Source organism: Castor canadensis, chromosome 11 (assembly GCF_047511655.1).
Source record: "Castor canadensis chromosome 11, mCasCan1.hap1v2, whole genome shotgun sequence".
NCBI classification, from domain to species: domain Eukaryota; kingdom Metazoa; phylum Chordata; class Mammalia; order Rodentia; family Castoridae; genus Castor; species Castor canadensis.
This window is the reverse complement of record NC_133396.1, coordinates 131701492-131722349: the sequence shown is the minus strand read 5'-3', so window position 1 is coordinate 131722349 and position 20858 is coordinate 131701492. Positions and strand designations below refer to the sequence as shown.

General features: G+C 43.9%; 1 long non-coding RNA gene across 1 annotated transcript in view; it reads right to left on the bottom strand.

Moving 5' to 3' along the window:
- Positions 1-14400: 14400 nt before the first annotated feature.
- Positions 14401-20858, bottom strand: part of LOC141413981 (uncharacterized) — a 28934-nt gene continuing 22476 nt past the window's right edge. Inside the window, exon 4 of the long non-coding RNA XR_012439063.1 lies at positions 14401-16623. This is a non-coding gene — a long non-coding RNA (uncharacterized lncRNA). The remainder of the gene's footprint in view (positions 16624-20858) is intronic.

Below are 20858 nucleotides of genomic sequence, written 5' to 3'. Positions count from 1 at the left end.
TCATCATCACCTCAGTCGCCCTACTCCCACTATTTCACTATAACTCAGCACCCGAGGATCAACCTTTCCCTGTCCTCCTTTCCCCAACCTCCCAGCCTCAGGTGACCACTCTTCTCCCCACAACTGCAATGAGATCACGTCTCACGTTTTCTTGTAGTTGTTGCTTTTTCTTTTTTTGGTGCTGGAATCGAACCCTTACCTCACACATGCTAGGCAAGCACTCTCCCACTGAGCTACATCCCAGCTGGAGAGTGATCATGCAGAATGTGTCTTTCTATACTTTACCACTTCTTTAACAGACTTTTTTCAGAGCAGTTTCAGGTTCACAGCAAAAGTAAGAAAATAGAGAAATTTCTCATATACCCCTCCAACTCCTCACATGCATAACCTCCCCTGCTATCAAACCCCTCCCATTAGTCCATTTGTCAGTTGGTGAGCCTACATTTATGGTACCATCACACAGAGCCCATAGTTTTACCCTATAGCCCACTCTTGTACATTCCACGGGTTGGCCAAATGTAGGACACCATTCTTCTACCATTATAGTGTCACCCAGAGGAGGTTCACTGCCCGAAAATTCTCTACTTCCCCTTTCTTGTGCTTGTTTATTGAGACTAGGGTTTGAACTCAGGGCTCCGTGCTTACAAAGCAAGCATTCTCCACTTGAGCCACACCTCCAGTCCATCTTGCTCTGGTTATTTTGGAGATGGGCCTTGAATTTCAATCCTCCAGATCTCTGTCTCTTGAGTAATTAGATTTATAGGCATGAGCCACCAGTGCCAGGCTACCTTGTGTTGTTAAAATTCTAAATGACTTTTATGAAACATTAGTTGGGTGCCAGTGGCTCACACCTGTATTCCTAGCTACTCAGAGGCAGAGATCAGGAGGATCATGGTTCGAAGCCACCGAGGCAAATAGTTTGAGAGACCCTATCTCAAAAAAAACCCTTCACAAAAAAGGGCTGGTGGAGTGGTTCAAGGTGTAGGCCCTGAGTTCAAGTCCCTTACCACAAAAAAAAAAAAAGAAAAATTTAAGGACAAATTTCCAATGTATCTACAATAAACTCTGGCATTCCGATTCAAAGAATTGCTGAGTAAGATGAACATGTAAGTGCCTCTGGTTTTCCTTTAGTTATTCAGGACAAACACCTAGCCTTTAAGACTGTTCTGAGTCAGACCCACAGTCCCTCACTCTAATCTCCTCTGCCTGTGCCTTATCTGCACACTCTGTCTTCCTCTGTTTTCCTGCGGACTACTTCTCACCCTCCTCTCCACCCAGCCACCTATGGAGACCAGTGGTCTCCAGCCTCACCTGAGAAGTAGCTGCAGGCTCCTCCTGCCTCCCTGGTCCCCCCACTGTGTCTCTGAACTCTAGCACAGTGGCTGTTCCATTACTGGGCTCGTTTATATGCTGGTTTTACTGCTAGTTAAATGTTCATACATGCGGTCTTGCCTCCTCCACTGAGCTGTAAACAACCAAAATACAAAGGCTCCGTTCTCTCCCTAGAGGGAAGCTCAGTTCCCACCTAGAGACAGCTCCCTGCACTCTGCACTTTGACTAACTGCAGTCTACCAAGTCCCTGGTTTCCACCATAAGAAAAGTAGGTAGCCTCAGCAGACAATGAAGATCTTTTTTTTTTTTTTCCCAGTACTGGGGCTTGAACTCAGAGCCTACACCTTGAGTCACTCCCCCAGCTCTTTTTTGTGATGGATTTTTTCAAGATAGAGTCTCAGGAACTATTTGACCAGGCTGGCTTTGAACCTAGATCCTCCTGATCTCTTCCTCCTGAGAAGCTAGGATTACAGGTGTGAGCCACTAGTGCCTAGCGGGGTTTTTCTTTTCTTTTTAATTTGTTTTATTTTTTTTATTGTGCCAGCAGGTACATTGCAGCATTTACAAAATTTCTTACAATGTATCAAATATATCATAGTTGAATTCAACTCCTCCATCATTCTCCTTTACCCTACCCCAGCCTGGAATATTTTCAACAGGTACCATTTTTCCATTTACATGCATATATACACAGTATTTGCACCATATTCTCCCTCCGTCACCCTTTCCCCACCCCTTTTCCCCCTCAAGCAGGACCTGTTCTGCCCTCCTGTTTTCCGATTTTGTAACACCCATAGTGGGGATGCACTGAGAAACTCCTTTGAACATCAACTTAAATGTTAATAACTAAAGACAGGACTATGAAATAGGTACAGTGTGGGGGGCATTAGTGGAGGGGGAAGGTGAAGGAAGGAGATGAAGGTGGTGGTATATGGCAGATGGACTTCATATCCCTATATGAAATAGAACTAAGAAACCTCTTGCAATTGCTTTAAGTGGGGCGGGGAGGGGGTTGAGGTAGTGGGGCATCATGGCTGTTTCCATAGCTTGGTTATTGTAAATAGTGCTGCAATAAACATGGGTGTGCAGGTGCATTTATTGTAAACTGACTTACATTCCTATGGGTATAACCCTAGGAGTGGAATTACTGGGTCACACAGCAATTCTATTTTTAGTTCTTTGAGGAGCTTCCATACTGTTTTCCACAGTGGTTGTACTGATTTACATTCCCACCAGCAGTGTATGGGGGCTCCTCTTTCCCCTGAATCCTCGCCAACATTTGTTTGTGTTCTGGGCAGTGCCGTTCTAAGAGGAGTGAGGTGGAATTTTAGTGTGGTTTTGATTTACATTTCCTTTATAGCCAGGGATGGTGAGCTTCCTGTGTTTTTTGGCCATTTGGACCTCATCCTTTGAAAAATCTCTGTTCAGTTCATTTGCCACTTTCTTCATTGGATCATTGATTTTGGAGGGAGTTTAGTTTTTTGAGCTCTCTGTATATTCTGGTTATTATTCCCTTGTCAGATGTATCATTAAAGAGGCTGACCACAGAATGTGAGGAGATAGGATCTGGTCAACTTTTTGCCTGAGGCTGGCTTCGAACTGGGGTCCTCCTGATCTATGCTGCCTCTAGAGTAGCTAGAATTATAGGCAACGGCTCCAGGCTTAAGATTGTTCTTGGCATCAAGGCACAGGAGCTCACGCCTATAATCCAGGCTGCTCAGGAGGCAGAGATCAGGAGGATCACGGTTTGAAGCCAGCCCAGGGAAATAGTTCACCAGGCCTTATCTCAACAAAAAATATCACAATAAAGGGCTGGTGGAGTGGCTCAAGGTGAAGGCTCTGAGTTCAAACCCCAGTAGTGCCCTCCCCACTAAAGAAAAGATTGCCCTTGGCTGGGCACTAGAAGCTCACGCCTATAATCCTAGCTACTCAGGAAGCAGAGATCAGGAGGATCATGGTTCGAAGCCAGTCCTGGCAAATAGTTCAAGAGAACCTATCTTAATAATACCCATCACAAAAAGGGCTGGCAGAGTGGCTCAAGGTGAAAGCCCTGAGTTCAAGTCCTAGTACCAAAAAACAAAAAAAGATTGTTCTTAATGCTTCAGATGAACTAGAATGGAACCATAACCTGAACCATGTCACTTCACTACAGCTAATCCAAACTTAGCTCCAAGCAAAGGTTCAGAGCCAAGACCTAAACACATTGATGCAACCTTCTCTGGGTGATAAAATGTCCTACACCTAACCGGGTCTGCTTTTCCCCAACTCCGCACCCAGCTGGTTTACCACGGTTGTTTGAATTTTACCTGACAAATTGTTAGCACTAGGACTATGTCCAATGAAACCAAGCTGCCCATCACATTTTAATGAAAGGCAGCTCTTGATTCTTCTGGAAAAAAAAAATTAAAACTATTTTGGTAAAAACAAATATATTTTTGGTATAATTTCTCATGGTGTTCCCTAGATGTGGAAGCATTTGGGACATAAAAGGACCAAATTGAAGACGGTGTGTTTGTGTAATGGATGGCCTGACTTGGTTGACAGAAGGCCATTTTCTGCTTAAAAGCTGTTTTAGTGCCATTGAAAAAAACCCCTCTTCTTTTCAAAGCCCATCCCTTAGAAGAAAAGAAAATATGGCTGGTGATCATTAGCTAGTTTTATTTTATTTACTAAGATAAGATTTATAGCTTCAAGTGAGACTAAATTCTTGTGCACTGCCCACAATTACCTTGTGACACAGAATCTAGCTGCCAAGCTTTTTTGTAAATAATGGTCTCTCCCAAGACACTGAAAATTCCAGGACACCACTTGTTCCAATGACCTCAAAGAAGTGGCCAAATCACCACTCATTACCAATGGAAGGATCAGTTGTATAATAAGAAGATAATGTATGACAAATAAGTTGTCACAAAACACTGCAGAAGGGAAGATTGTTTTTAAATGGCATTGGAAAACTAGACAACTCTGTTGCTAGAGAAGAGAGTCAAGACACTGGTTCATCTTCTTCCACAACCAAACAGCAAAATAGAGTCCATTAAATAGTTTTTAAGTCTTTCAAAATTAGCAGAAACCATGTACATCTTTGGAAGAGTGATAATAACTCCCTCAGAACTGACACAATACAAGAAAACATGGTTAGGGGTTCAAGTGGTAGAGTGCCTGCCTAGCATGCATGAAGCCCTAAGTTCAAATCTCAGTACCACCAAAAAAAAATAATCAAGAAAGTATGAAAAGAAAAAAAGAAGGTGTGAAAGGAAAGGTAACTCAACAAATAAAGTAAGATATGTATATTTCTATATAATAAAAATTCAGGATTGGAGGAAAATGCATAAAAATTTCAAAGAGTGGTATTCTTATATCTTAAGGTATAAGAATTAATAGGGGATAAGGGGACCTAGCATGCACCGTGTCCTGGATGTGATCCCAGCACAGCACGGGGGTGGAGAAGAGAGAGAGGGAGAGAGATTAAGACGGAAAGGGAGAGAGAGGGAGAGAGAAACAGAGAAAGAGAAATAGAGAATAAAAATAAGGCCCCCAAAAACCAAAAACACAAAACGGAAATACCTAAGTCACACAAAAGAAAGGGAAAATTATAACACATCGCATGAAAAAAATATTTAACCTGTTGGTTTGGGAAATAAGAATAAACCCTGATAATAACAGTAGTAACAATTAACATCTGTTATATGCTAGGCACTGGGTAAAACACTTGCTAGGTGTCATTTTATTTAATTTTAACAATCAGTATAAGAGAATACGTTCTCATCCTTGTTTTGCAGATAAGGAAACTGAGACTTAGAGTGTTAGTAACTTACCCAAGGTCGTGTCATTAGTACTTGGTTACACCAAAGTGTGAACCGAGCAGTGTCATTACAGAGCTCCATGTATTTAGGGTTCCCACCACAACCCATCATTTGTAGGGTATTGACAGATCACAGTGAAACCCGTCAGATTACACACCGACGGTAACACCACAAAGGGACACAACAGTTTGAAAGGAATGGCAGCTCTGGACAATTTGCAGTGTTGTTCACCTCATTCATATCCATTGTCTCATTTTTAGGAATGCATTCTAGGGGAGAGGTTTTGTTTTTTTTTTTTCTTGTCTTTTCTTTTTTGGTGCTGGGATCGAACCCAGGGCCTCACACATGCTAGGCAAGTGCTGTACCACCGAGCTACATTCCAGCCCTAGGAATGCATTCTAAAAAAGTAATTCAAAAGAAAAATGATTCCGTAAGTTTGTTTATTACAAATCACTGGAAACCACCATTCTCAGGAAGATGGAATTTTGTTTGTTTGGCTTGGTTTTGTTTTGTGATACCATGGAGTGAACCCAGGGTCCCCTGCATGCAAGCACTCCACCACTGAGATATATCCTCAGTCCTGGAAATTATTAAGTAAATATTAGTACAAAAACTTGGCAGACTATGAAGTAACATTTGTTTGTTTGGTTGGTTGGTTGGTTGGCTGGTTGGCTGGCTGGCTGGTTGTTGAGATAGGATCTTTCTATGTAGAACAGGTTGGCTTCAAACTCATGAACCTCCTGCCTCACCCTCCTAAGTACTGGTAGTGTATGCCACTGCTCCTGGATTACGTAATTTTTTTCTTTTTCTTTTTTTTTCAATGGCACTGGAATTTGCATTCAGGCTCTCATGCTTGCCAAGTAGGTACTCTTACCGCTCAAGTCACTCTGCCAGCCCTTAGGTAATTCTTAAAGGCATCACTATAAAATGGGTTTAGATACCGGGTGCTGTTGCCTCACACCTGTAATCCTAACTACTCACAAGGTAGAGATCAGGAGGATCATGGTTCGAAGCCAGCCCCAGCAAATAGTTCTCGAGACCCTGACTCGAAAAAAAACCTTCACTAAAAAGAGCTGGTAGAGTGACTCAAGATGTAGGCCCTGAGTTCAAACCCCAGCACCAAAATAAATAAATAAAACAGGCTTGGTAAGCTATAATATATTCAAATATAATAGCTGGCTATATTAATACCATATTTTGGTATTAATACCATATTTTGGTAATTAGATCCCAAGGTCTTGGGATCCACTTAGCACGTTCCATGTACAATCTGGTGTCCATTTTATCAAAATTCAGTTGACTTGTTCAGTCCAGTAGAAACTTGCTAATTTAGAGGGTAGCACCAAATTTAAAACTTGAAATGCTTTGGAGTGGTTAACAACGACGTATGGAACCAACTTAATGTTAAATTAGTGCTGCCACCAGGCCTGTCTCCTCAGCACTGTTGAAAGCCACCAGCTGCACATCTACCTGAAGACACAGAAGTTCTGAGATTGGCAGAAGTTCCAAGGCTCGCTGAAGAAACCCAATGCTCTGTAAAACCACAATCCAGTCTTCACAATTCGCTCTCGCTCCAGTGAGAGCAAGGTCTTCACATCGTCCTAATATGTCAGAAACTGCTAATTGGCTCCAAATATCCTTTCTGTCCTTCCACTGTAAGTTAAATCTCACCTTTAACTAGAAATCTGATTACAATAAAAGCTATTTCCACAATATCAGCACTCAGGAGGCAAGGTAGAATCCATCCTGGACTACAGAGTGAATTCCAGGCTAGCCTGGGAGATCCTGTGTCACCTGTTACCCCCTCTACCCCAAATCCTATGATTTCAAGCTTCTTTTGCCATTGTGAAGCCAAGTATCCAAGACCCAGCCAGTGGGATGCAAACAGAAGTTAGGTGTGCAACTCCCAGCACGAAACCACACTGACTGACTCACCCTCAACTTCCTGCTGGCTGAAATGTTGCCATGGTGTCCACTGAAGCCACCAATCAAAGCACATCTTGAGAGAAACAAGAAATACTCCTGGAGCTGCCATGCCAGAACCGTGCAATAGAAAGTAAACTCCAGTCTGTTCGAAGCAGTTATTTGGGATCACCACCATTCAGAGTTGAGCCAAATCCCAGATACACTCATTACTTGACCCAGAGAGATTGAGGACAATTGTCCACACAGAACACATCTTTATTCCATCATATTTTGTTCATATTTTGGTCTGGGATAATTTTGGCTTCAAACTGCTTTAGTAAAATGGACAAGCCACTTTTAACTTCCTGAGGTTCCTCTGAAAGGCAGCAGAATGGAAGGCAAGGGGAGAACGAGTTCTGCTTTACATCATGGCAGCTCTGGGATGGATTCCAAGCGTGCTGACCACCAGTGGCTCACACCTGTAATCCTAGCTACTAAGGAGGTAGAGATCAGGGGGATCACGGTTTGAAGCCAGCTTGGGCAAATAATTCACGAGACCCTATCTCAAAAAACTCTTCACAAAAATAGGGCTGGTGGAGTGGCTCAAGGTGAAGGCCCTTCAAACCCCAGAACCGCAAAGCAAAAAAAAAAAAAGACTGGATGAATGGATGAACCCAACATTGGATCTATAGCCTGTGACCAAAGCCAAGGACAGGGACTCGGGTGGCCCTATTGCTGCTGCCTGTCTTCCCTTCAACCCCACCACACCATCCCCTGGACTCTCACTCCTGCCTACCTCCATCAGGCCTGTCCTCCCAGTCAGAGGAGCCAGAGTCAGGCCCATCCTGAGTCAAGGGGGACTGGAATTTCCAACTTCCTTTGCTTCTATTTCCCCTGGGCTTTGAGTTCCATTAGGGCAGGGCCTACATCTGCGGCCTGAGATATGTTCATGGGGAGAGCGTCAGCTCGGGGCAGGGACTTAGAAAGCCTTCTGACAGTTTACTCATTTACTCATGAATTTCTGCTCTTTAATGAGCCGAGTTACAAGTGGTGGGAGAGGGTGGGATTTTTTTGTTTTTGTTTTTGCAGTGCTGGGTTTGAACTCAAGGCCTTGAGTCACTCTGCCAGCCCTGTTTTGTGTTGTACATTTTGGAGCTGGGGGCTTGAGAACTATTTGCACGGGGTTGGCTTTGAACGGCCATCCTCCTGCTCTCTGCCTTCTGAGTAGCCAGGATTACAGGCGTGAACCACCAGAACCTGGCTTGATTTTTAAGAGCATTTTTGATCCAAGGTTGGTTGAATCCATGGATACTGAAATCACAAGACATAGGGCAAGGGAAGGAGTAAGCAAACCAGCTAGGACATGAGGGTTCCACTCAGCATTCCTGGCCCCTCCCTGTGGCTCTCACTGAGGTAAAAGTTCACAAATCACAATTTTTTTTTTTTTGCAACATTGACACAAGTGGCCATTTTATGGAAGACAAGAAACATACGGGATGATTCTTTGTTTATCTAAGTTCTTAGAATTAAAACAACATAGCAAACAAATGTATATTCAGGTGCAAACGATAGAGCAACTTGATGGATATTAATAACAACCACTATTAACAATATTCACTATTAATAATAGCAACAGCTACCCTAGCCACAGCTCTGATTAGAAACCAGCAGGCTGGCACTTTAACTATATCTTTGTGACCCATTTTAAACCCTAGAAGTGAGTAATGTCCTCATTTGATAGACAAGGAAACTGAGGGCCCCCCTGATTAAGAACTCTCCCAACTGGAGGCATGGCTCAAGCAGTAGAGTGCCTGTCCTGAGTTCAAATCCCAGTACTGACAAACCATCATCTCAAGTTCAGCCAGCTACCAGTGACAGAGCTCTGATTCGAACATAGGTCAGTGTGATGTGACACAGAAGTTCACGCTCTTTCTGCACCTGGCATCGTAAAGTGAAAGTGACTCATGACAATCCCCAGCCCTGTGCCTGCTGCATAGATTTGTGAAAGCAGCAAGCATGATATCTCCTCTGTCACCACCAACAGTTGGTCCCTAGGACCAGTGAACCCCCATCACCCTGGGCCTGGGAGTTCCACCCCCGCGCTGCCCTCTGCACACTGCCCTCCTCATCCTCAGGTCGTTCATGGGCTGATTGTTGAGTGGTTCCCCCCGTGACCCTGCCCAGTGCATCTCTGCAGCCCCCTCGCACTTGGAGCACAGATGAACTCACTGCTCTCCCGGGGGACCATTTCACCTTCTGTGTGTCTCAAAGCAAGGGTGAGATGTACACGGGAGCTCGAAGCCATGTGTCACCTACAGTTACTACCCCACAGGTCCTCACACCAGCAGCATCCTACTACTGTCCCTAGACTGTCTTGGGACAGACTCTGGTTCTCACTAGTTGGGTGAACAGGGGAACTGGTTTTCCTTCTCTGTGACATCATGTCTTCATTTGCATGCCTTGATTAAATATTTGTCACAGTCCCCACCATTTAAAAGGCCAGGTGCTGGTGGCTCACGCCTGTAATCCTAGCTACTCAGGAGGCAGAGATCAGGAGGACCATGGTTTGAAGCCTGTCAGGGCAAAATCGTTCATGAGTCTCTATCTCGAAAAAAACAAGAGTGGCTCAAGGTTGTAAACACTAAGTTCAAACCCCAGTGCTGCAAAAAAAAAAAGCCCTCACTTATATAGTTAGGACAGGTCCTTAAACCCCATAGAGCAGCCAGGACAGGCTAGGTAACACTGCAGTAACAAACAAGGCTGTCATCTTGGTGAGCTGACACAGTGATGCTTATTCCTCTAGTCACTCAAAATCTGAGTGTCTGGGTGGTTCTCCAGGGATAAGTGTCATCAACAAAGCAACCCCGCTGCTTATGCTGAAGTGAGCTCTGTCACCTGTACACACAGAAGACACAGCCTCTCGGGTAACGTGGAAGGGGAGAGCTCCTGACAGCCGAGGGCTAACAGCTGAACTTCTTGCCCCAGGGTGTCACACGAAGGCACAGCCAAAGAAATTTACATGGCCACGCCCCCTTCGAGGGGGCAGGGAAATTGCTTGTGTGTATATGGAAATATTGGTAAACAGAGACCATGTGATATTAGACAGGAAGATGATTCACGGTGAGAGAAGAATTAAAATGTGACTCTCTGGCAAAATAGCAATAGAAGTCAGGCATGGCGATTCACCCCTGTAATTCCAGCATTAGGAGGTTGAGGCAGGAGGGTCAGGAATTTGAGGCCAGCCTGGGCTACACAGTGAGTCTCTATGCCCCACCCCACACCCACCCCAGAAAAGTCACAGATAGAACAAACTTGCCAAACTTGACTTTGTTTCCTTCCTCTCATTGGAGGCAGCAGGTGTGACTTAGTCCCCGTTGGGGTGCTCACTGCATGCACGTTTGTCGCGGGTCACTTTATTATTCTGCGCCTTGTGTCCTCACACATAAAAAGACGGGAACAGGTTAGTTTCAGCTTCAATGTTTTGTTCAGATCAAATTGGTGTGACTTTAAGTGAAACTTAGAGCGGCCAAGTGAATGCAACTAAATGTCTTAAGTACTTCCGGATGGATTTTTATTTATAGGAACAGAAAACAAAGCGAAAATAAAGAGAAGCAGGAGGGAATCTGGAGGGCTAATTCTACAGTAGTTAGGAGATGAGCTGAGCTCACAGTCGTGGGATGGATTGTGCGAAAGCAGCTACTGTAATTTGGCCCAGTGACAAATCTCCACCTAGAACTTCCACACCCCACCCCACTGACATGGGCTCATGCATTTGGTACTTTGTTTTCCTTTTCTTTTGGTTTTTGTTTCATGAGAGGGGGTCTCAAACACATGATCACCTTGCCTCAGTCTCCTGAGTGCTTGGATTATAGCGTGCACCAACCATGCCCAGCTCAGTATGTAGCTTTTTATTTTTTTTTTTGCAGTGCTGGGATTTGAACTCAGGGCCTCATACTTATTAGGCAGGCACTCTACCATTTGAGCCACTCAGCCAGCCCTTTTCTGTGTTGAGTATTTTCAAGATAGGGTCTCGTGAACTATTTGCCTGAGGCTGGCCTCAAACTGTATCCTCCTGATCTCTACCTCCTGTAGCTAGGATCATGGGTGTGAGCCACCAGCATCCAATAGTATGTAGCTTTTCATGTTTCTCTTTTGTCCTCTGTCTGCCATTTCTGGGCAGGGGGACTGTGGGAGGAGAAAGGAAACCAGAATCCTTTCCTTCGGTCATTTATTGCTACTTCCAACTAGCAAGAACTTTATTGCTGGTGAAAAAAAATACCTGGTGTGGTGGTGCATGCCTATAATTCCAGCATTTAGGCAGATGAAGCAGGAAGATCACAAGTTTGAAGCCAGCTTGGGCTATACAACAAGACCCTGTCTCAAAAGAGAAAACAACAAAAAAAGAAAGAAATATAAAAGGAATGTCCACTCTCATAACTTTCAAAAATCTTGTCAATGTTATAGAGTGCCTCAGCTTGGTGTGCCATCCCTGCAGTCTGCAGGAGGAACCCCGGTCACAGTAAGTCAACAGACTCAAATCACAAGGTGTGGCGTGTTTTGCCCCTGGCTTTTAAAGAAGCCCTAGTGGGAATTATTTGTTAATTCCTAAAACAGGCATTGCAGCAGAGGGTGGGAAAATATTGGGGAAGGAATAGATATCTCTGGATCTCTGGACTTGGTTTGTTAATCTGATAAGAATGGTAATGAAGCAATTCTTCCTAGCGATGCATGAATTAATAGAAGCAGAGAAACACTTCAAAACCTCGAGCCTGGGGTTTCTCAAATCACAAAGGAGAGCAACGTAGATTTCCGTCAGACCCTGTATATTACAGAGACTGCAAGAAACTATTGGTTACCACTCTTTCCTCAGGGGATTTACAAATAACAGAATCTTTCTTAAGGAATTCAATTTGAAGTGGGTAAGAATAAGTAGCAATATAAAATAATAACAACAAATTGATACAGTCTGTTATTCATTGCTAGATGACAGGCAGACAAATTTCTCAAACCACTAACGAAGCAGATTAAAGAATTGAACTGAGAGCAGCTCCTGTTTCCTTGAGTCAGAGATTTCACTCGACAAGCAATTCCCCAGGCCCTGCCTCGTTGGACCTGAAGACGATGGCTTTTGCTGACTCGTGGGTGTGCTAGACCTATTGCTCACTGGGTTTCTATTTCCTGACCTGAAGATTGGGGCCAGTAGGTGAAACCAGCCTGTAGATAGATTCTGAAAAAATAATTAATCTTCCAGAGAACAGAGAAAAGCTTTTCCTAACATTAAAGGAGAAAATTACACTCTAATATGAATTCAAGTGATTCAAAGCTGCACGTGGAAATTAAAATCCATGAGCAGTATGTCACAGAAACCATGGGGGACCCGGAAGGGGCTCAGAAGTGACTTACGGAGAGGACTTCCTCAACAGTCCACTCCAATTGGGTCTGTACTCCAATAGGACAGTCCTCGATGTTACCTGAGTTATATAGCTTATTAGAAAGCTGGCTTCCCTGCCCCAATTGTTGCTCAATTAAAAACAGGCAGGGCCTGTGGGGGGCTCAGTGGTATTGCAAGTGCATGTGGTTAGCATGCAAGAGGCCTGGGGTCAATCCTTAGCACCAAAAAAAAAAAAGAAAAGAAAAGAAAAAGAAGAAGAAAAATTAAAATCCAGCCATGTATGTGGCATAGTGACACACACCTGTAATTCCGGTACACAAGAGGCTGAGCAGGAGAGTTGCACTACATAGTAAGACCTTGTCTCAAAAATTAAGGAAAAAGAGAAGGGAGGGAGGGAAACAGAAAAAAAGCACGAGAGAGAGGGAAGGCAGGCGGGAGGAAAGAAGGAAGGACGGAGAGAAGGAAAACTCACTGAAATAACTAAAAATCCAAGGGCGATTATTTTTTGGTTTGGTCCTTTATATCATTTGAGAAAAGTCTGTCCTTTGTAGCTTGTGACTTTCTCGGGACCCCTTGGAAGAGTCATGGAAAATAAATACCCAACATCAAATGATGCCTTCCTAGCCACGAAGTATTTAGCTAAATCAGAGGATTTTACTCAATGAACACAAGATATTGTCACAAGTGAACACTATTCTCTTCCAAACCAATTTAGGCAAGCACCGTGGTTTTCAGGGACATCGAAATGTCACCTAAACAGCACTATCTGACTCAGTCTGCTCAAGTCAAGTTACCTGCTAGTCCCAAACAAGAACTCCCAGTTCCTTCAACCCAGTTCAACCCGAATCCTCTCCTTGTTTCCTCTGAGCTGCAGTGGAAGTCTATATAACACGCTCCTTATAAAAGAATTCATTTAAAAGTGGCATCAAAGTTAATGGTTAAACCCCTTGTTTGTCATCCCGTGAATATAGGTCACAACAGTAACGAGCCTGTAGACAGAAGGTACATACAGAGTAGAGAGCAGTTCAGGACCTTATTACAACATGTCTATCAAACCCAAAGGGACAAACAATGTGTCTGATTGATTTAGGCGGAAAGAAAGGGTCTGGCAGACAGCTCTCACTGTGTCCCTAGCCCCCAAACCTTGCCCCAAAGAAAACCACAAGTTTCCAGTCCTGCAAAAAGCACAAGACATTGGGCTAGCTACTGCTCAAACTGACAAGCTTACTAAAACTGGAAGTTTAAGCAACCACTGCCTGCCTGACTCAGCTCCCCACCCACCAGCTTCCCTGAGGGCAAAACCTTACCATTCAAGATCCCATCTACCCAGGGCCCATGGGTTCAGCTGCCGGTGACACAGAAATGTCTGTGTAAGCAATGGCCCTGAGGATGGAGAGACTATGGAGAGCAAAATAAGACCCACTCGCCCTGCCCCCAACAACACATCTTTCACCTTTCTTTTTGCTTTCTGCTTTCCTTTTAACGCTCCAGTTCAGACTGTGTCTCGAGCACTCACACGGCAAATGCACGATATGTGTGACTCTGTGAACAGTTGAGGGAAGGAATACCATTCCTACAAAAGCACATCTGCAGCCAGGTTTGATGGCACCCGCCCTTAGTCCCAGCGCTCAGAAGGGTGAGGCAGAGGGTCAAGCTCGAGGCCAACCTGAATTATATAGAGGCCCTGCCTCTAAACCCAACAAATGTCACTTTTGCTGTCTCTCATGATAGTTATTTAGACTCTGAAGCCCATTGGCAGCATGGGTGACATGAGTGATCACATTATTGTCCCCACTCCCCAGCAGCACATCCACTGTGGGTCACAGGAGAGCTGTCCAGTAAGTGTGTGGATGAACAGCTCTGTAGTCTGGATCGCTTCAGACACAGCTGGTCAGCTTTCAGGTTAAAGACCAAGCATGTGAAATAATATTTTATTTTACTTTATTTTTTGGCAGTACTGGGGTTTGAACTCAGGGCCTCACACTTGCTACGAAGGCACTCTGCCACTTGAGCCACTCCACCAGCCCTTGTTTTCTGTGTGATGGGATTTTTCGAGATAGGGTACCATGAACTATTTCCCCGGGGCTGGCTTTGAACCTGGATCCTCCTGATCTCTGCCTCCTGATCTATGATCCTCCTGAGTAGGATTACAGGTATGACAGGATATTTTAGGGGGGAAGGGAATAAAGGAGAATGCTCAGCTCTATACTGTTTCTTTAAATATGAATGAAACAAGTAAACTGGAAGAAATTTAATCGCCTTTTATAATACAGAAACCTGTACTGAGATTTTTTTTGGAGACGATCAACTGAGAATTGCTGGCCAGGAGGAGCCCTCGGAGGACCTTGGTTCAGGGTGCCATGGCCATAGTCAGGGAAGTGCTCTTGTGCTCCTGTGTGTGGTACACTGGTCTCTGTCGCTGACAGCATGGTGCATAGCCAAGCACCAAGCAGGCACTCAGGAAGTGTGAATTTACAGCAAAATGCCAACGCCCAACTGCCAGTGCTCCACCATTTGTTTGTATAATTGAAAACCTTTCTTTATTTAGAGTTTTACTTTTTCTCTTTTGCATACCTTTGACACTAACATTTTCTAAGTCTATCAAATGCTATCATCTAAAAACAAATCTTTAACTTGAGAACACTGAGGCAGAGTCAGACTAGCAGTGTGAAAGTCTAAGAGAAAGAACCCAGAGACATCAGGCAGAGGAAGATTCGGGGGTTTTTAAAAATATGACTTTGAAATTAATAATGAGAGACAGGACTGTAAAACAGGTACAGTGGGGGTGCTTGGTGGGGGAAGTGTCAATAGAGGAGATGAAGGTGAGAAGATATGTTGATGGACTTCCTATACCTACATGAAGTAGAACAAAGGAGCAATCTAACCCTTGTACAGTGTAAGGCTATTTAGAATTTTCACAACAAATATATACTAATAAAAATGGAGAAAAAATGAGAGCCAGGTGTGGTGGCGAGTGCCGGGGAGCCCTGCACCTGGGAGGCCAAGGCAGGAGGGTTGTGAGTTTAAGTCCAGACTGGGCTACATGGTGAGATCCTGTCTCCAAAAAAAGAAAAAGAAAACAACCATGAGAGAGCTGGTTGTGTAGCTCTGTGCCAGAGAGCTTGCCCAGCACATGAGGCCCTGGGTTCCATCCCCAGCACCTCAGGGGGAAAAAGAAAAAGAAGACTCCAGCAAAAAAAGAACCCTCTGCATCTTCCATCTACCAGTGTCTTAACATACAAGTGTGTTTATCTATATGTGTGTGCGTACATACATGTATACTCACACATTTCACATATTTATTTTAGAGAGCCACATCCCAGATTAGATTATTTTTCAAGGGTTTCATGTGAAATGATGATTTTATGGGTACATTTAATTATTCCTGATATATTTGTTTCTAAAGTTACAAGAAGTTTTTGAGGTTAAATAAAAATATCTATACCCATCTTTCTAAAATGCTAGGGCTTTTCTTTTTAAGCCTCCACAGTGCTTATTTCCCAATGCCTTTAAAGTTTCAATCTTTTCAACAATGCAGTTAAAGTCAAGATATCTAGACCCTGGAGCACAGGCAGCTGGACTTCGACAGCTTTCCCTCGGGAATGGGAAAGCTTGGCCCTGCTGACAGCTGTCCCAGACCCAGGAGGACTCACCTAGGTCCTGAAGCCACAGGACAGGCACAGTGGTCTTCTCTTATCTGTGGTCTCTTTTAAAGTCGGAACAGGATAAGGAAGCCAGGCACCAGTGGCTCACACCTGTAATCCTAGCTACTCAGCAGGCAGAGATCAGGAGGATCACGGTTTGAAGCCAGCCTGGGCAAATAGTTCACAAGACCCAATCTCAAAAAAATCTTTCACAAAAATAAGGCTAGTGGAGTGGCTCAAGGTTAAGGCCCTGAATTCAAATCCCAGCACTGCAAAAAAAGAAAAGAAACAGGATAAGGAGAACCCTAACTGCACTGTAACTAATCAAACACCCTGACAAAGTGATCTGGGGACTTGGGATAAGAAGAGATTGGTAACAAATCAGAGAGGTCTCCCCAAAAGACGACACTCAGTAGTGTGGTAAACAAGGTAGACACTCAAGGCTGAGGTACAAAACCCAGTTTTCCACAGGGAAGGGCACTGTCCAGGCAGAAGACTTTGGATGTGGCAGTTGCAGCACGGCACAGTCAAGGGGCCTTTGTTGTTCCTGGAAAAGGAAAAGACTTTAATGCAGAACCCACATCTGCTGGTTTCAGATATAACACAAGAAAGAGAGCACCCAAATTCTTAATGTTAAGTCACTGTGTGAACATGCTGTCCAATCCACACCAGGCTGCAGGCTTGCTTTCTTTCTCTCTCTCTTGTTTTTTGGGGTTTTTGTGGGTTTTTTTGCAGTACTGGGGCTTGAACTCGGGGCCTACCACTCGAGCCACTCAGCCAGCCCATTTTTGTGATGGGTCTTTTCAAGATAGGATATCAAAAACTATTTGCCAGGCTGGCTTTGAACCTCAATCTTCCTGATCTCTGCCTCCTTAGTACTAGGATTACAGGTGTGAGCCACCTGTGCCCAGCAAGGCTGCAGGCTTCTGAGTAGTGAGGTGGGGCGCTCTGCCCCCCAACCTTCTGGGAGCCTCCTCAGGGTCGGGGGTGGTCCACCCAACCTCAGCTCTGCCATTGAATTGTTACTGTGCCTTTTCCTCAGGGAAGAGAGGGGAGAGGGAGTGAGTGAAAGGGAAGGGTGACATCTTGGCAAATAAAAGTGAGATATCCCTAGACTAGAACACATCTCAGAAGGAAGTATCTACCATATATAAGCCAAGTCAATAAGTCACCAGAGCAACATTACATGATATTTACCTTCCAAATTAAAACAGAAAAAAAAAGCAGCCAGGTGTGGTGCCTCACGCCTGTAATCCTGGCTACTTGGGAAGCTGAGATCAGGAGGATCACAGTTCTAGGCCAGCCCAGGCAAATAGTTCAAGAGACCCTATCTCCAAAAGGACCAGAGCAAAATAGACCAGAGGGGAGACCCAAGCAATAGAGCACCTGCGTTGCAAGTGCCAAGTCCTGAGTTCAAACCCCAGTCCCACTGTGGGGAGTGGGGGGAATGAAAAGCAATGATAAAAAGTAAAAACTAGCAATTTTCAAAGCAATAAAAAATTTAAATTCCAAATTGTATTGTAAGTGTTTTGAATACAGAGAGAGAGAGAGAGAGAGAGACTATAGAGAGAGATTTTAAGCTAAGCAGAGAAGGATAACACATTTAATGTAGTTTACAAGAACTATAAAGAAAAATTCCACGAACTTAGAAAGTATAAATTTTATGTTGGGTGTAGAAAAATACTTAAATATTCCATGAAGGGCTTCAAAATAATTTTTCTCTATCATCCTTTTCAGAGATCTAACAAGGCAGTTTTATAATTGCAACCAGTTTTTATAATTGCAGTCAATTATAGAAAAGACAAGAAGTCGAATAAAGAGGAAAATCACAAAAAGATGTCAAATATAAGCTCTGGATATATATTAGATTGGTCTCACTATTTAGCCTAGGCTGGTCTTGAACTCGCCATCCTCCTGCCTCAGCATCCCAAGTGTTGGGATTACAGGAAAAAACCCCTCTTGAGTAAAGAAAAATCTTTAGGTCCCCTGTGTCATTTCACACATGTACACATTTCCCAAAGACTTTTTGCCTTCTGCCTTCCGCCTCCAAAGCTTAGGTAGACCTCACACGCCCTCATTAATTAAATAGTTAATGGAGAAACATATCAGCTTTCTTAGGTGGAAAACAGACGCTCAGCCCAGGGCAATGAGGGCTTTGCCAGCCTCACGGTTGTCACAAGTGAGGCCAGCTCAGCAAAGCCATCGACATCCCCAACTCCAAGCACCGACTGCCTCACCTCACCAGATAGCCCTGCATGTTTCATTGCACCTGCTTCATATCAAAAGAGCTGCAGTGCCACCTTCCTCCACTACTCTTCCCAAGCACTAGGGGTTCTCTTATCAAGACATAGGTGGACTCAAGATGAATAAATGAGTTAGAATCAATCTCAATTAATTATTAATAGTTTTCTAGTTCTCGTCAAAAACTTTCACCTTGGGCGACCTAAGTGATGTGCTAACAATACATTTATTGTGGCTATGTATCAGGCTTTGATTAACTCATTAAATCCTTCATCTTTTATGGATGAAGAAATTGAGGCACAGAGGAGTTGAGTAACTTCCCTGAAGTCAGTTAGCATAACCAAGTCTGAATCAGTGCAGTCAGCCTCTGGAATCCTCACACCAAACCCCAGGGCTCTGCTGTGTACTCTGTAGTATACATACAAAACTGCCTCTAGATAAACACAAGTATACACACACACACACACACACTTCAACTCCTAATTAGCATCCTTGTTCCTGTTTGGTGCTAGGAACACACCTTCTTATATATCTACAGTAGATACTGATAGTGAAGAGCACACCTGATCCAAGCCAGGTCCAAGTTAATTCATTTGGGCAGAGTTGGAGCATGGCTTTGTTCTTGTGGAACTAACCGTTTTCTCCTCCAGCGTTTGGGGGAATAGCTACCATGGGTCCCATATATTGCTCCATTTTATTGCCAGGCCATTTAGAAATTAAGGTTGACCTTTTGCAATGAAACATTCCTAGAATACAAGGATAAAAGGCATAGCTGTGTGCTTAAGGATACTCTAGGAAAACAGTGACTTGGGCATCCAAATATAATCAGCATGGCCTCTTAGGTTAGTTATTATTAGAGAGGAGAGAGTCCCCCCACCATCTCTCCCTCCTCCCCCAGACACAGGCATGCTCAAATGAATATTGCATGCTTCTTAGTCCAGAATTTATCGGAGATGTTAACCAAAGTGTTGCTTGAATTTCCAGTCTAACCTTAGAGAATGTCATTAGATGCAAAACAATAGTTTAAAAAAAGTAGTAGAAAACTCATGGTTAAAGAATTGCTTACTGCAAGGGTGCCGGTGGCTCACACCTGTAATCCTAGCTACTCAGGAGGCAGAGAGCAGGAAGATCACAATTTGAGACCCAGGCAAACAGTCTGCATGAGACCCTATCTCAAAAATAGCCAACACAAAGGAGGGTGGAATGGCTCAAGTGGTAGAGTGCCTGCCTAGAAAGTGTGAAACCCAGAGTTCAAACCCCAGTACCACCATAAAGAAAAAGAGAAAGAAATTGCTTACTGCCCTCAGAGTGAGTGTGACATCCTTTACTAGGGTTGATTGGAAAAACTTGCCTGGACAAAAACACATTCAAGTGGCATCTTTTTGGCAGAGTAGAACCTCCTAAAAGCACAGTAGGGTACAATGGCCAGCTGTGAAAATAATGGAATCTCAGTTTCTGCCATTTAGCCATGTTGCCAACCCTGTGTGGGTTGCACGATCTCTGAGCCTCAGTTCTTTGTCTTTAAAATAGGCGTGATGCTGGGCACCAGTGACGTCACTTGTGATCCTAGCCACTCAGGAGGCAGGGATCAGGAGGATTGAGGTTCAAAGCCAGTCTGGGCAAATAGTTCACAAGACCCTATCTTGAAAAAAATCCATCACAAAAAAGGGCTGGTGGAGTGTGTTAAGGTATAGGCCCTGAGTTCAAACACAAGTGCTGCAAAAAAAAAAAAAATAAGGAACAAATAAAATAGATGTGATGTTAATTAATAGTCCCTATCTTCCAGGGAAGTTGAACAAATAAGTTAATTAATACAAAGTTTGTAGAATAGTGCCTAGTGCGTAGTAATTAGTATTTAAATGTTTGTTGTTATGATTGGTGAGACAGAAGATCACAAGGGAACATTTAAATGAGATAAACTTATAAAGCACCAGTTACATTTCATTCCGCTCTGTGCCAGCTTCCCACGGATGTTCTGAGGAGCCCGTGCATGACAAAGATGACTGCCAGGTCAATGAATTGGTGGCAGTTTTTACAGCTCTATGCTGCTGGTCTAAAACCCTTGGAGAAAGGCAGGGTTTCTGAGTGTCTGTGTTTTAGGTTCTCAGAGCTCCAGCCTCCTGCACACCTCCTCTTAGTTAGGAGGGAAATAGTGGCCTTTTGTTTTCTGATAGGGGTGACCTCCAGCTACCCCACCTCACTGACCCCATTGTGTGCACAATTCTCCCCTCCTTGTTTGGGAGTTTCACACTGCCTCCGACTGGGTCATCCTCATCCACACACACTCACTGCTCCATTCTAACCTGTCTACTTATGTGAAATGAATGCTTGCAAAAATGACGGGTACCATGGAAGGCAGACGAGAAAACATTCCAGACACTGTTCTGATTGATCACCCCAACCTGTTCTCCCTTTCCTGCCAACAATACTCCAGTTTTTCCTCTCAAGAAAGGTGATCCTATTGTGAGGGCAGCTCAGGGATAAACCCCGAATATTCTAACTCATCACAGCCATTTTGCTGCCTTCCTCAGCACCCAGTTT